General features: G+C 45.3%; 1 long non-coding RNA gene across 1 annotated transcript in view; it reads left to right on the top strand.

Moving 5' to 3' along the window:
• Nucleotides 1-16,189, top strand: part of LOC309492842 — a 66,909-nt gene that overhangs the window by 21,977 nt on the left and 28,743 nt on the right. The window lies entirely within an intron of this gene.

Genomic DNA, 16,189 nt, shown 5'->3' with positions numbered 1-16,189 from the left:
TAGAGCAGTGTATGTCTCCTGAGATATGTCCCCATTCAAGTGAGTTGTTTGCTGACATTCATCAGATGCATCAAAGGGCGTTTCAGATGCAGACTGAGGCACATCCATCATGTTACTGTCACACAAGTTTCGAGTGTGGAAAGGCTGCATATTTACAACATGAAAGACTCCAGCATCCTCACCAGTGTTCAACTTTGTAAGCCTATAGTTCACGTCAGACAAAACTTTAGTGACACGGTATAGACCAGAGTACAAGGGTGCTAACTTAGCCGTAAAGTTGGCTAACGCATCCGACTTAGGGTGAGTTCTCACTCTGACAAGGTCACCAACGTTATAAGAAGCTGATCTGCGCCACTTATCATAGTGCAGCTTTCTTTTTTCGTGACCGGCATCCAGAGCTAACTTGGCATGATGGTGCGCTTCTTTCAGCGACAACCTCAAGCGTTCAGAGTACGGGATTTCAGTCTCCTCCATCCCAATCCAGGCTGGTTGAGTGACCAGATCTAGTGAAGTGTCCAACTCTCTCCCATATAACATCATGGCCGGAGTTTCACCCGTGCTTTCATGAGGTGCAGTCCTTAGTGCAAAGCAAATTTGTGGGATATATCTGTCCCAGGACGCGTGTTTCTCATCCACGTACGCTCTAATGGCTGTTTTGAGAGTACGGTTCACCCTCTCTTTTGCATTAGTCTGCGGGTGATACGCAGTAGTCAGTCGATGTTCAGTTCCCAAGGCAGTAAGCATCCGTCCAAACAGTTCACTCACAAAGGGGGAACCTCTATCCGAAATCAAGTAAGTGGGGGCCCCGTGACGGGAGAAAACTTCACTCAGCAGTTTACTGGCAGCTACTTGAGCCGTGGCTTCTCGTACAGCAACTATCTCGACCCACTTTGAAAAGTAGTCAACAAACACCAAGATGTGAGCATTTCCTCTGGATGTGCGAGGTAAAGGGCCAACGAAGTCCACACCCACATACTCCCAAGGCTTCTGAGGCTGAATGGGAACCATCAGACCGGAAGGCTTTCTCTGGCTTGGTTTCGTCAATTGGCAAACTGTACAGGATGTCACATATTTCTTTACTTCTGATGCCATTTTGGGCCAGAAGAATCTCATTCTCAGTCGGGCTAAAGTCTTAGTAATTCCCAGATGACCTGCCGTAGGATGATCATGATAATACTTTAGCAAGGTATCTTTGAGCGACTCTGGAGCGTACAACTTCAACTCTTTCAAAGGGTGGATACCGCAAGCATGTTTTGGATCATTGAAGTATAACAGACCATCCTGAATGGAATACTCGGAGCATTGATCAGTGTCACCTTTTTCAAGCGCAGCCTCCATTTTACGGAGAAGTTCACCTGTGACTGGATCATCCAGTTGGAGCTGTCTTATATGAGAACGATCTGTAAGAGTCACAGAAGAGAGTGTTCGAAGATCAAGACCACCAATCACAGCGTACTCAGGTAGTATATCCATCAGCGGCTCCTCAACATCTAGTGGATTTCTAGACAAGGCATCAGGCACTTTGTTTCGATCACCAGGCCTGTGAACAATGTCGAAATCGAAATCCTGAAGGCAGAGAGACCAACGAGCTAGACGTCCAGTGGGATTCGGACGTGACATTAACCACTGAAGTCCACTGTGGTCAGTGAAGATGGTGACGTGGAGACCCTCAACGTAAGGTCTAAAGTGCTCAAGGGCCCAAATCACCGCAAGGCACTCCTTTTCAGGTGTGGAATAAGGCTTTTCGGCTTTATGTAAGGCTCGACTCGCGTAGGCCACAGCAACATCTCTACCATTTTCATCTTTCTGCATCAACGCAGCTCCCAGGCCCGCATCACAGGCATCCGCATGGATGAAAAATGGTAGATTGAAATCGGGAAAACTTAACACAGGTGCTGAAGTTAACTTTCCTTTTAGAGTGTCCATAGCCTCCTGACAAGCACTGTCCCAGACGAAAGGTACGTCGGCTTTTGTGAGGTTGAAGAGTGGTTCGGCAAGGCGGGCGTAGTCTTGCATAAATCTGCGGTAGTAACCCGTCAAGCCCAGGAACTGCCTCACTTGCTTCACGTTAACAGGTGGCTTAAAATCCGTTACGGCCCTCACTTTGCCTTCTTCCGGTAAGATGCCACTCGGACAGACCCGATACCCCAAAAAGGTAAGTTCACTGCGACAGAACTGGCATTTGGCTGGTTTAATGGACAATCCGGCAGACTGGAGCCTCGAAAATACTTCCTTCAGATCCACAAGATGCTGCTTGAACGTGGGCGACGCCACAACAATGTCGTCCAGGTAAACCGCACAAGACTTATAGATGAGTCCCGCCAAAACGCTGTTCATAAGCCTTTGAAAGGTTGCCGGTGCATTGCACAAACCAAATGGAAGCACTCGGAACTGGAACAGTCCACAATGAGAAACAAAAGCAGTCTTCTGTCTCGAGTCTTCTGCCATGGAGACTTGCCAGTAACCCCGAGCGAGGTCAATCGTCGTCAAGAATTTCCCACGTGATAGGAAGTCAAGGGACTCGTCAATTCTGGTTAATGGGTAAGAGTCTTTAGTAGTGAGCTGGTTTAACCCACGATAATCCACACAAAACCGTGGTTCGCCACAAGGTTTTTGTACCATCACCACTGGAGCAGCCCAAGGGCCCGTAGCCGGTTCAATAATGCCTTCATGTAGCATTTTCTTTATCTGGTCCTCGATCAATTGCTTTTTAGCTGGGGAAGTACGATAAGGAGGAAGGTGAATAGGTTTTGCATTTCCCGTGTCAATGGAGTGCTCAGCTAGAGTGGTGTGGCCTAGATGACCGTCGAAGAGATCCGGAAAGCTTCCAATTAGGTCAGCCAACTGTTTTTTTTCGGCAGTACTCAGACACGCTTCCTCAATTTTATCATGAAGTGCTGATGAAGGAACCTCCATGAACATTAAACTCTCATCCGACTCATAGTCTGCTCCGCTATCCAAATTCTCCATGAATAAAGGATTATCGCCCATTACGACAGTTCTAGATGGGACGTGAATGGAAATGGAAGCACGCAACATGAAGTCCATCCCTAGGACCAATGTAGAGGAAAGGCGTGGCACAATAGCAAACCGATGATAAAACCGCTGACCCATGAACCCAAAAGCCAACCATGTAAGCCCCACTGGCTGGCATGCCCCCCCATCTGCGAGTTTTATAGGGGGAGAAGTCCATGGCTGAACTCTACCCTTCAATCCACCATGATTCTGAATAATGTCTGCCTGCACTGCAGAAAGTGATGCGCCAGTGTCAATTGTAGCATCCAGCACCTGGCCACGTAGGTTAACTTTAACAGTAAATGGGGTGCTCCAATAGGAAGAGGATGTGGGGTCCTCCACATGACCAAGGACAGGTTGTGCAGAAACAGCGCAGTAAGTCAATTGAGGCGAATTTATTTGCTGGAGGGAGGATTGCCTCCGCGAATCATCCTCCCCCTTTGTAGTTTCCCTCATGCGTGACAAAGGGGGTATTTTCACCTGCCTCACAGCTGTCAAATCTGTCTCTTGTATCAGGAAAAGGTCCTGAATGCACCTCAGGAGCCTCACTTCGTCGTCGTGAGCTCTTTCCTGGAATTAGGTTGCAGTCTGGACATGTGCGTGAAGTGAAGCCAGGACGTGAGCACTTGTAACAGTAAGGGTCTTTAACAAGCTTAGCTTTACTCTGCGCTGAAGTTGGGGAACAACCACTTGGTCCAATGACTACATGGAGCTCATGAGCTCTCAGAAGGAGATCCATGACTGAGGTGACAGAAGTTCCATAGAGTGCAACTCTGTATTTTTCAAGGGCATGTTTAGTAATGAGGTCAATTTGTTCTTGCTCTGGCGGGGGTGTTTTTAGCTTCTTGAACTCACTTAGCATGTGGGCCACAAAGGTAGGTAGGGGCTCTTCAGGGCTCTGTATGCGATCTAAAATGCCTCTTAATTAGGGCTGGGAATCGATTAAAAAAAATTAACTAATTAATTGCACAATTTGCTGTAATTAATTGCAATTAATTGCATTTCCTCCAAGCTTGTAATCATCAATAATTAAACTTAGAATCACCGGAAAAAAAGGAACAGAAAATAGCCCTATATTAAAATAATATTAAACATCAATATATCAATGTATTATTCTTTTTCAATAATCAATCAACATAATCAATTTAAGATTTTTTTTTTTCAATTTTTTCTTTTACTAATTATAAAAATAAACTATAGTCCTAAAAAAGCTATTATTACCAGAGAGCATGTGATCAGAGCAGGTAATTTTAAAGGAATAGTTCACCCAAAAATAAAAATTCCTCAAGAATTTTCAAGTTGTTCCAAACCTGTATGACTTTCTTTATTCTGCTGAACACAAAAGAAGATATTTTGAAGAAAGTCGGTAACCAAACGACTGATGGAGCCCATTGACTTCCATAGTAGGAAAAAAAAATACTATGGAAGTCAATGGGGACCAGCAACTGTTTAATTACCAACCTTCTTTAAAATATCTTCTTTTGTGTTTAGCAGAAGAAAGGAAATCATACAGGTTTGGAACAACTTGAGCGAGAGTAAATGACAGAATTTTCATTTTTGGGTGAACTATCCCTTTAACATTGTTGCCCAGCAATACTATACCAGCTCAGCAAACAGAAGTCTACAGAGAAAGTTCACCTTATTTGAGCGGACTTTGCTTTTCCAGTGCGTGATCGGTACATGATTGGAGCGTTTGGTCCGTGAACGACAGAGCAGAACATGCAGCGCAAACACGGAGTCGAACATTGAGCAGAGAGCGCAGCGCGCCGACACCTATGGCCGACACACACACACACACACACGCACGCGCACACGCACACGCACACGCACACACACACACGCACGCACACACACACACACACACACACACACACACGGAACGGAGAGTGCGGCCGCGCACACGGAGGGGAAAAGACCCGCTCTCATGAAAGCTGCGCGAGAATGAAACCCGATCCCCATATTTTCGGCATTTCAATAGCAGCCGCAACAGGAAATCATTAAAACGAGGCCAAAAAAAAGTGCTGCGTTAAATGCGTTTTTTTTTTTTTACGCGTTAAACATCTCAAATTAATCGCAAAGATTAACGCGTTAATTCCCCCAGCCCTACTCTTAATATCTGCTCTTGACTGTTGGAAGGAAGAAAGACTGTCCTGAAGAAATCACAGAACTGTGACCATGTGACAACATGTTTGTCTTGGTGACAGTAGCTTCCAGTACACATACAATATAAAGTGACAAGACAAGTGACAAGTAACATAGGTATAAATAAATAAAAAAATTAAATAAAAAAATAATAATAATAGAAAAAAAAAAAAAAAGATTATAATTTATAAATATATATAAAGTTATAAGGTGCTATAATGAAATGTCTGAGGGAAGTATTGCACATGTTTGTTCCACAGTAGGGGAACATTTAAGTGTTCATGAGGTAGATGGCCTGGGGAAAGAAACTTTTCCTGTGTCTGGTTGTTTTTGTGCTCGGTGCTCCGTAGCGTCGACCAGACGGTAACAGTTCAAACAGAAAGTGTGCTGGGTGTGACGGGTCCAGAGTGATTTTGCGAGCCCTTTTACTCACTCTGGATGAGTGCAGTACTTTGAGTGTGGGAAGGGTAGTGCCAGTGATTCGCTCAGCAGTCCGAACTATCCGCTGTAGTCTACGGAGGTCGGTTTTGGTAGCAGAGCCGAACCAGATGGTGATGGAAGTGCAGAGGATGGACTGGATGGCAGCTGAGTAGAACTGTACGAGCAGCTCCTGTGGCAGGTTGAATTTCCTCAGCTGACGCAGGAAGTACAGTCTCGGTTGGGCTTTCTTCACAATAGAGTCTATGTGAGTGTCCCACTTCAGATCCTGAGAGATGGTGGTGCCCGGGAACCTGAATGACTCTACTGCAGTCACAGTGCTGTCCATGATGGTGAGTGAAGGGAGTGCAGGGGGGTTTCTCCTGAAGTCCACGATCATCTCCACTGTTTTGAGCGTGTTCAGCTCCAGGTTGTTATAACTGCACCAAAGAGCCAGCTGCTCCACCTCCTGTCTGTACGCAGACTCGTCACCGTTCCGGATGAGTCCGATAACAGTAGTGTCGTCCGCAAACTTCAGGAGCTTGACAGAGGTGTCTTTAGAGGTGCAGTCATTTGTGTACAGGGAGAAGAGCAGTGGTGAGAGAACACATCCCTGTGGAGCACCGGTGCTGATGGTGCGGCTGTCGGACGTGATTTTGCCCATTCTGACTAGCTGTTGTCTGTCTGTCAGAAAGCTGGTGATCCATTGACAGACGGAGCTAGGGACAGAGAGCTGGGTCAGTTTGGTCTGGAGCAGTGATGGGACGATGGTGTTGAAGGCAGAACTAAAGTCCACGAACAGAATCCTTGCATAGGTCCCTGGTTTGTCCAGATGTTGTAGGGTGTAATGCAGTCCCATATTGACCACATCATCCACAGACCGGTTTGCTCTGTAGGCAAACTGCAGGGGGTCCAGCAAGGGTCCAGTGATGTCCTTCAGATATGCTAACACCAGTCTTTCGAATGACTTCATGGCCACAGATGTTAAGGCAACAGGTCTGTAGTCATTGAGTCCTGTGATCTTTGGTTTCTTCGGGATTGGGATGATGGTGGAGCGTTTAAAGCAGAAAGGGACTTTGCACTGCTCCAGTGATCTGTTGAAGATCAGTGAGAAGATAGAGGCCAGCTGGTCAGCGCAGGTTTTCAGACAGGCTGGTGAAACACCGTCTGGGCCTGGTGCTTTCCTTCTCTTCTGTTTCCTGAAGATCTGACGCACATTATACTCACTGATCTGAAGTGCAGGGGTGGAGGGGAGGGGGATGGCTGGAGGTGTTGATGGCTGTGTAGAGAGATGGTCAGGGCGGGTGTGGGGTGTCTGATCGGGGGTCTCAAATCTACAGTAAAAGACATTCAGCTCGTTCGCAAGATGCTTGTTGCTGTCGATGCTGGGGGATGGTGTCTTGTAGTTGGTAATGTCTTTCAGGCCTTTCCACACTGATGCAGGGTCGTTGGAGGAAAACTGGTTTTCCAGCTTTTTGGCATAGCTCTTCTTAGACAATCTCCTTTGTCAATGTGTTCCTGGCCTAATTATACAAGATCCTATCCCCACTCCTGTAGGCATCTTCTTTGACCTGACGAAGCTGTCTGAGTTTTGGTGTGAACCATGGTTTATCATTGTTGAATGATAAGTAAGTCCTGGTAGGGATGCATAAATCCTCACGGAAACTGATGTATGATGTTACAGTCTCTGTGAGCTCGTCCAGATCGCTGGCAGCAGCTTCAAAAACACTCCAGTCAGTGCATTCAAAACAGGCTTGTAAGACCTGCTCTGTGTCGTTGGTCCATCTCTTTACAGTCCTTATTACTGGCTTAGCAGTTTTAAGTTTTTGCCTGTAAGTTGGTAGAAGATGAACCAGGCAGTGATCGGAAAGTCCTAGAGCTGCTCTGGCAATGGAGCGATATGCATCCTTTGTTGTGGTGTAGCAATGGTCCAAAATATTATTGTCTCTGGTGGGGCATGTAATGTGCTGTTTGAATTTAGGCAGCTCACGTGTGAGTTTTGCCTGATTAAAGTCTCCGAGAATGATAAGAACAGAGTCCGGGTGTTGTTGTTCTGTTTCTGTGATCAGATCAGCCAGCTGTTGCAGCGCCATACTCACGTGTGCTTGCGGTGGAATGTAAACACTGATGAGAACGAGCGAGGAAAACTCCCGCGGCGAGTAGAGCGGCTTACAGTTAATGAAAAGCACTTCCACATCAGGACAGCACATCTTCCTTAACACAGTTACATCAGTACACCACCTTCTGTTGATGTAAAAGCATGTCCCACCACCGCGCGTTTTCCCCGTTGACTCCATATCGCGATCCGCTCTGAACAGCTGAAAGTCCGGTAGATGTAACGCGCTGTCCGGAATGGCTTCGTTCAGCCAGGTTTCCGTGAAACACAGAGCAGCAGAGTTGGTAAAGTCCTTGTTTTTGCGTGAGAGCAGAAGTAGTTCGTCCATTTTGTTAGGGAGAGAGCGTACATTCGCCAGATGGATGCTAGGCTGATGGATGCTGAATCGTGATGGATGCTGAATCGTGGCAGCTCTAGAAGAATTTGCGCATCAGTTAAGTCAAGCGAGGTTCTGTAAACATTTACTGATTGGAGCCAGTCCTCTGGGCTCACGTGTCCATCACCCGTGAATACAGGTGGCTCGAGCCTTGACTGGTGCAGTACAGATGCAAGGATTCTACTGGTATTACTCACATCGCAACAATTTGCCTGTGGTGGTGAGCATGTCAAGTGTCTATGGGAAACATTAGCAGTAGTCGTACCTTGTGATGGCACCTGGCCTGTGGAGACACGGATATGTGGCGTAGAACTAGCCATCGTAGGTAGCTGATCATGTGGCGCTGCAAGGGTGTCCACATCAGGTGGTCCCCACTGTCTTAATATTCTCTGCTGTAACTCGAGAGAGTCATTTAGACATTTCTGCAGCACAGATACTTCGGCCTGTAGACGTTCCACTTGAGTCTCCAGACCCACGGCAGCATGCCGAGCTGACTTGTGTCTCTGCCTGGGAACAGAATCTGGTAATGAGTAGGTTAAGTCAGTCTTAAAGTCTGGGTAGTAAGCCATCACAGTAAATTTGCATTCGCGTAAACAACAGTACAACACCGTAACCTTCCCAATGTAACACAGAAAATGTAAATTGACAATATGCACAGCATCAATAGAATCTCAAACAAAATTTAGCAACCTGTGTAGGGAAGAGAGAAAAAAAAAATAATGTCACCAAAACCATACAGATTAACCTCTTCTTATATATATATATATATATATATATATACATATATCTTGTCCTTCAGTGTATTCAAAGCAAAAACACGCTGCCTCAGAGTGGATGGAAAGCTCTCAAGTCACTCGACCTCGCAATTGAGTTCAAAAGTTAGAAATCAGCCAGTTCACATCAGTAAGTTCAGTTCACGATGGATTTGGACAAAATAGAAAAACAAGAAAACAGTTCAAAAATTGTCCGTTTCTTCTGTGCTTACAAATACAGTTCAGATGAAAGCGAATAGGCCGCACTGTCCGTTTGTGCATGAAACATAGTCAATGTCCCCACACCCCAAGCAAAAGAGAGAAAAGAAAAAAAATATATATATATTTCTGCTGAAATTTCCACAAAAATTACGAGCAAAAAAAAATGTCAGTCTGCGTTTGGGACCAGTTTGGAAGAGGAAGAAAAAAAAATGTAGCACACGGTTATTTCGAAGAAAAAGAAAAACTAAACAAAAACAATCAGGCTGAAGTGGAAAATTTTCCGCTCACACAGCATAGCACGCGGTCCGCGCACGTGTCGTCCAGCGTTAGCAAGCTAATCCCACCAGTCTCTGTCGTACCAGCCGGATCGTTCCAAAGACCTCCACACACGACCGGAGAATGAGATGTAGAAATACCAGGTTCCACGTAGATGACGGATCCAGCTTCAAGTTGTTCGGGCGCCAATTGTAACGCTTGGACCGGATAACTCGAGAGAAATCGAGGGAAGAAAGAGCTTGAAGGCGAAAAAGGCTGTATCACGCACGTTTAATGATAAGTGCACAGGCAATGCAATCCTCTCATACATGAGAGCTGCTCTTTCTTAGCGTCACAAAACTCAACAAATAAAATATACAGGAAAAGGGTAGAGCACGTCTAGCATCTACAATGGTCTTAACTCATTCTTCTCTCACATCTCAAAACAACGTCATCACGCAAAGTACACATCATGAGTGACGTAACCATCTCTCTTAAAGGGCACACTGCACTATAATGTGATAAGCATGAATACACAGTAACGATCGTTACACACGTTTGCCCTTTTTATCCAGTGTCGAATCACTGATCAATAACTTCACTGTTCTCACACAGCCATCTGTACCACTGTGCACTTCTGTTACCTTCGCTAGCTTCCACTGACTGCGTGGAGCTGTGTCATCTTTCAGAATGACAACGTCATTAACCTTTGGATTTCTGCGACGTTTGTGCCATTTCTGCCTGTGTTGCAGGTTTAGAAGATATTCCTTTCTCCATCGTGACCAGAACACATTTGCTAAATACTGCACCTTATGCCATCTCTTACAAAGGTAAAGGTCTTCCTTTACAAACTCTCCAGGTGGTGGTAGGTGTAAGAAGCTGCGGACCAGATGGATCATTCAGATGCTCTGTGGTTAAGGGTCTGCTATTCACGATAGCCATGACTTCATAGAGAAATGTTCTTAGTGAGGCACTATCAAGTCTTTGAGCTGACTGATCCAGAATGGATGTCAAAACACTTCTCATTGTCCGAATTTGCCTCTCCCAAATGCCACCCATGTGACTGGCTGATGGGGGGTCCGTGATGCATTCACCGCCAAACTCCTTTAGGCGTTCTTGGTTAATTTCCTTTAGTGCTTCAGCAAATTCTCGTCTTGCACCAACGAAATTAGTGCCCTGGTCAGATCTAAGTTGACGCACAGGGTCCACGTATGGCAATGAAAGCATGCAAAGCATTAATGAATGCGTCAGTGGATAAATCATCCAGCATTTCTACATGGACAGCCCTGGAAAACATACATGTAAGTAGAAGGCCATAGCGCTTCAACTCCTTTCTTCCTTCTTTGACGTAGAAAGGACCAAAACAGTCCATCCCACAGTATGTGAAAGGAGGGGTTGTCTCCATACATTCCTGGGGAAGATTCGCCATCCTTTGCTCTTCAGTGCATCTTCTCAGTTTCCTGCACCTAGTGGATTTGTAGATATATGAAGACACTGCTTTGCTATCGTTGTTAGTTCTTTGTTATATATGCTCTGCCTGTCTAGTGTTTGTTACGGATTCCTTGTCTATTATCACGCCACTTCTGTTCCCTGTGTTTCCTGTTTGTGTTCTTGTTTTTGGATGGATTTATGATGACGACTAATTGCCTGGACTGGATTTATGCTTACGGAATTCCCCAATAAATATATTTACTGCACTTGGATCTTCCCTTTTCCCGTTCCTTCGTGTGTGGATCGTGACAGAAGGAATCCGTCACTACAAGATCCAGCAGTATGGATTTTCGCGGGTTTTCCTCAACCACAAGGTCCGAGAGGGGGCAGCAGAGGTGGAGTTCAAGAGTTGAAGAGGTTCCCCCTCGTATGAATATTTTTCAGTGCCTGGCGTTATGGACCTGTCAGACTGAGGAGGCCGTGGCGGTCAAGTCCCCTGAGCAGCCTTCCACGTGGGACAGAGAGTCTTTTAGGGGAACCCGTCTGGTCAAGTTTAGGGGAACTCGTGGAGGACACAGGGGAGGAGAAACTAGAGGTGAGCACCGACAGCATTCTCCATTTCGGTCATTCTCTGACCATGGGCCGGTGATGTTCAGCCCTGAGCGTCCTTCACCGCTGGTCCTGTCCAGCCCGGAGCTTGCACCTCGCCATAATAAACGGCGGAGGAGGAGGAAGACTTTCTGCCTCCCCAGTGAACCAGAGGTCATCCCGGAGATCGTTCCCGTGCAGCCCGCTGTGGTCCCGGAGATCGTTCCCGTGCAGCCCGCTGTGGTCCCGGAGATCGTTCCCGTGCAGCCCGCTGTCATTCCGGAGATCGTCCCCGTGCAGCCCACTGTGGTCCCGGAGATCGTTCCCGTGCAGCCCGCTGTCATCCCTGAGATTGTCTCAGAACTGCCCACCATCAGTCCGGCCATGGCCAAGAGGGCTGTCTTCCTCTTTTATGCTGTGGCGGTACTGCATGCGTGGAGGAGGCACAGGACGTCGGCCGGTCCAGAAACTGTTCAGATCACGTCTGCCGATCCAGAGACTGTTCCTGTGCCTGAGCCGCTGTCTGTTCCTGTGCAGCCCGCTGTGGTCCCAGAGATCATCCCCGTGCAGCCCGCTATCATCCCTGAGATCGTCTCGGAACTGCCCACCATCAGTCCGGCCATGGCCAAGAGGGCTGTCTTCCTCTTTTATGCTGTGGCGGTACTGTATGCGTGGAGGAGGCACAGGACGTCAGCCGGTCCAGAGACTGTTCACGTCACGTCTGCCGATCCAGAGACTGTTCCGGTTCCTGAGCCGGTGTCCGTTCCTGTTCCTGAGCCGGTACCTGTTCCGTGGCCGCCCGAAGGGTCGTCTCCGCCATGGCCGCCCGAGGGAAAGTCTCCGCCCTGGACGCCCGATGGACTGTCGTCTCCGCCATGGCCGCCCAAAGGAAAGTCTCCGCCCTGGTCATCTGGTCGACTGTCGCCTGCTCCGCCCTGGCTGCCCGATGAGTCGTCTGTTTTGCCCTGGCCGTCGGCTAAGCCGTCACCCCCTGTTCTTGTTCCCCTTCATGGACCTGGCCCTCCATCCCTCCCCCTGATCCTCCACCATTCCACCTCCCACCTGGACTCTTGTTTTGTCTGTTGTTACATCTTGGAGCGTCTGGTAGCCGCTCCGTAGAGGGGGGGGTTATGTCACAGTGTCTGGTTTGTGTGTCCATTAGAGGTCCTCTTCCCCACGGTCTCATCCTATTCATGAACTGCATTCCCCACAATCCTTCTCTGTACCAATCACTGTTCATTACACTCAGCTGTGCCCCGTCATCATTATACCCAGCTGTTCCCTGTTATTCACTGTTAGTTCTTTGTTATATATGCCCTGCCTGTCTAGTGTTTGTTACGGATTCCTTGTCTATTATCACGCCACTTCTGTTCCCTGTGTTTCCTGTTTGTGTTCTTGTTTTTGGATGGATTTATGACGACGACTAATTGCCTGGACTGGATTTATGCTTACGGAATTCCCCAATAAATATAATTACTGCACTTGGATCTTCCCTTTTCCCGTTCCTTCGTGTGTGGATCGTGACAGACGGGAGATAACATCTCTCTCAGCCAGGTTTCGCAGATCTGTAAGCCAAGCTTCCCACTTTGTCAACAACTCATCTTTAAGTATCCTGCACCGAAAAGTTCTACTTTCATCCTATAGACCTGTGGCTTGGATTCTAGATCTCCTTTCTCCCACCAGAGGAACCGTAAGTAGTCTTGATCTTCTTCCTTTACATGAAATTGGTGAAACATGCGCTCTGTGTCACACATGATTGCCACCGGACCCTTGCTGAAGCGACAGAGAACACCTACAAGGGTGTTTGTTAACTCTGGACCAGTTAGCAAATGGTCATTGATGGATGAACCTTGGAACTTTGCTGAGCAATCAAAGACTAAACGGATCTCTCCAGGTTTTTGAGGATGATAAACCCCATGATGGGGAATGTACCAAGCAGGGTTCTTGCCTGCTTCTTCAGCTGGGACCTTCTCAGCATCTCCTCGAGCAATTGTTTCATTCATAAAGTCTACATAGTCTTTATAATATTTCTCGACTCTTTTAAGCCTTTTTTCTAAGCTTTTGAGGCGATGAATAGCACATCCTTTATTATTGGGCAAGTTTGGTCTGTCTTCTTTGAAAGGCAAAGGCATTTCACAATGACCATCTTTCTTTGTGTCTGATGCCTGTTTCCATTTTTGACAGAAAACATAGATCTTCTTAAGAAATACAACTATTCTCTGCTGCTTTCTCATTGAAGTCAGACTCAAGAGCTTTGATGACATTTGGTGGAGTGATTACTTCCTTGATCGGTGTCCTACATATGTACTGAACTTCACTTGTAAGATTGAGAGAAGACTGTAGACTTGGCAGCACTTGTTTCACTATAATGCGATACACACAGACACACACACACACACACACACACACACACACACACACACACACACACACACACACACACACACACACACACACACACACACACACACACACACACACACACACACACCAGCATGAGGAAGTCCTGGCTATTCATGTGAAGCATTGGGAGTTTCCAGCTGAATCCAGAGGATCAGAAGCGTTGTATTTATCATGAAAATCCAGTTTTAAACAACATGAGGATAATTAAATGAGGACAGAATAATAATTTTTGGGTGAACAGTCCATTGCAAGTCAGAATAGTTTGCACAAGGGATTTGCACCCTTTAAAGGAACGGTTCGGTGTAAAATCAACCTAGGGTCCTTTGCACCATGACCTCGAGCCCAACACCCCCCAGAAGCCTTTTTTCCCTTGGTTGAACATTATTAAAGTTAGAGCATATTTAGAGATATCAGCCAGATGGCTTAGTGCAGGCGCTAATGGATCCAAGGCTGTATCTGGCAAATTACCCGATACTAATAATGCCCAGAATTGTACCAAACTTCTACAGTACAGATAGGTCTGAATCTCTGCACATGTTTTATTGAGTCCGTTCATGTTTCAGTGCTTAAAACAGGAGAGAAATGTTTTAAAGAACCAAAGGACTGCAGTTTATTAATATTGTGTTGGCTGTTTTAGAACAAACATTTAAACATATGTGGAAATTGTGTAGTGATGTGCATTTAAACCAGTGAAAATTACCACTTAAAATATGAAGTTTTCAACAAATAACCTTAATTTCAATCTTTTCCTCTCATGAAGCATCACATTTCAGAAGAAACTCAAATAAATTGTAACAAAACAATGACATGCAGAAATGACATTATTTGAATATGTAGGGCACAAGAGGGCGCTATTGTCACTGATGAAATAATGAAAGTGAAATTAAGTGTTGACATTACTGCAAAATCTGGGAAAACATTAACAATAAAAAAAATGCAAATACAAACTCCTATTTGTGTTACAAATTAGTCAAATTATCCCAAACTAAATATTCATAATAAATTGTCTAGTTTAAAATGTTTTTAATTGGGCAACAACTGTAGCCAAATAGATAGGGCAAATGATGGGCACTTTCAATGGTGTTACCTCATTTGCTCTAATACACTGGGGGTTTGGTTTAGGGGTGGGCCCTCATGATTTTAGCAAGTCTTTTGAAAAATGGTTGAAAAACTCCAATTGTAGTTTGAAAATTGCCACTAATTGGTAAATGCCCATTTTGGTTTTGCATGTGGGCTTCTCAGTAGTTAATTGATGCTTCCTTATTAGAGAGAAAACACAAGGTGCATCCTATACCCCGATTTTCTCTAATCCATTAGGGGCTTGGTTTAGGGGTGGGGTGGTTTAGCAAGTCTGTTGAAAAATGGTTGAAAAACATTTATTGTAGTTTGAAATTGGCCACTTATTGGTAAACGCCCATTTTGGTTTTGCATGCGCACTTCTCAGTAGTGTAACGCTTCCTCATTAGAGAGAAAACACAGATGCATCCTTTACAGAAGTCTTGTTTGTTGAAGCACCTGACATACTTACATGACTTCTCTAGCACAGTTTCAAACAATGGTGCATCTACATACTTAAAAAATGCACATTGCTTTAGTAAAGTTTATCACGAATTTCCTGAATAAAGTTCTAATGTCATTTAACACATTTCTTGAAGTGCAGGAGACATGAACCTAAGCAAGAAAGTTACACTGCAAACATAGCCCATGTCTTGCATCCATCAGTGCTTGCATGCAGAGCACATTGCTCCTTTAGTAGGAATGAAGGCTGATGAAGATGGACAATTAAAAAAAAGCACCCCCCTCCTGATCATGCTGACATTGATTATACACCGAGTTGTTGTCGACAGCATAATCACCTGACCTGGGACTTGATGATATCCTGTGCCTTATCACTGCTTAATCAGGTAATCATTCATATTCCTGAATCTGTATTAAATTTGAGAAATGTAACTGATTTCCATTCAGTTTAGCTTGTTTCCACTGAAACACAATAACAAAAACATCTTGTGTTTATTAAGAAACTGACTGACATGGCCATTTTGTGATATTTAAAGAGATTAAGGTCTACATAAGGTGAATCCGCAGCTTCAAAGGGATAGTTCAGCCCGAAATGAAAATTCTGTCATCATTTACTCACCCTCAAGTTGTTCCAAACCTGTATGGATTTCTTTCTTCTGCTGAACACAAAATATTGTATATTATACTATTATACTAGAATATAATTCACAAAAGAATTTTGGCATCCAGACAGTTGATATAGCCATTGACTTCCATGGTATTTATTTTCTACTATGGAAATCAACATTCAACAATCAACAACCAACAGAAATCAAAATTCTTGCTACCAACATTCTTTCAAAGTAAACAAAGTAAAAAAGCCATAAAACACACCCTGGACAGAATATCGCTAAGAAACACAGGACATTGTCTTGTCCAAACTTTTCTCTTTCCTTATCTCTGCATCCCCCTCTC

This window comes from Leuciscus leuciscus (genome assembly GCF_965113295.1).
Source record: "Leuciscus leuciscus genome assembly, chromosome: 1".
Classification (NCBI taxonomy): domain Eukaryota; kingdom Metazoa; phylum Chordata; class Actinopteri; order Cypriniformes; family Leuciscidae; genus Leuciscus; species Leuciscus leuciscus.
This window is presented reverse-complemented; position numbering and strand designations above follow the sequence as displayed.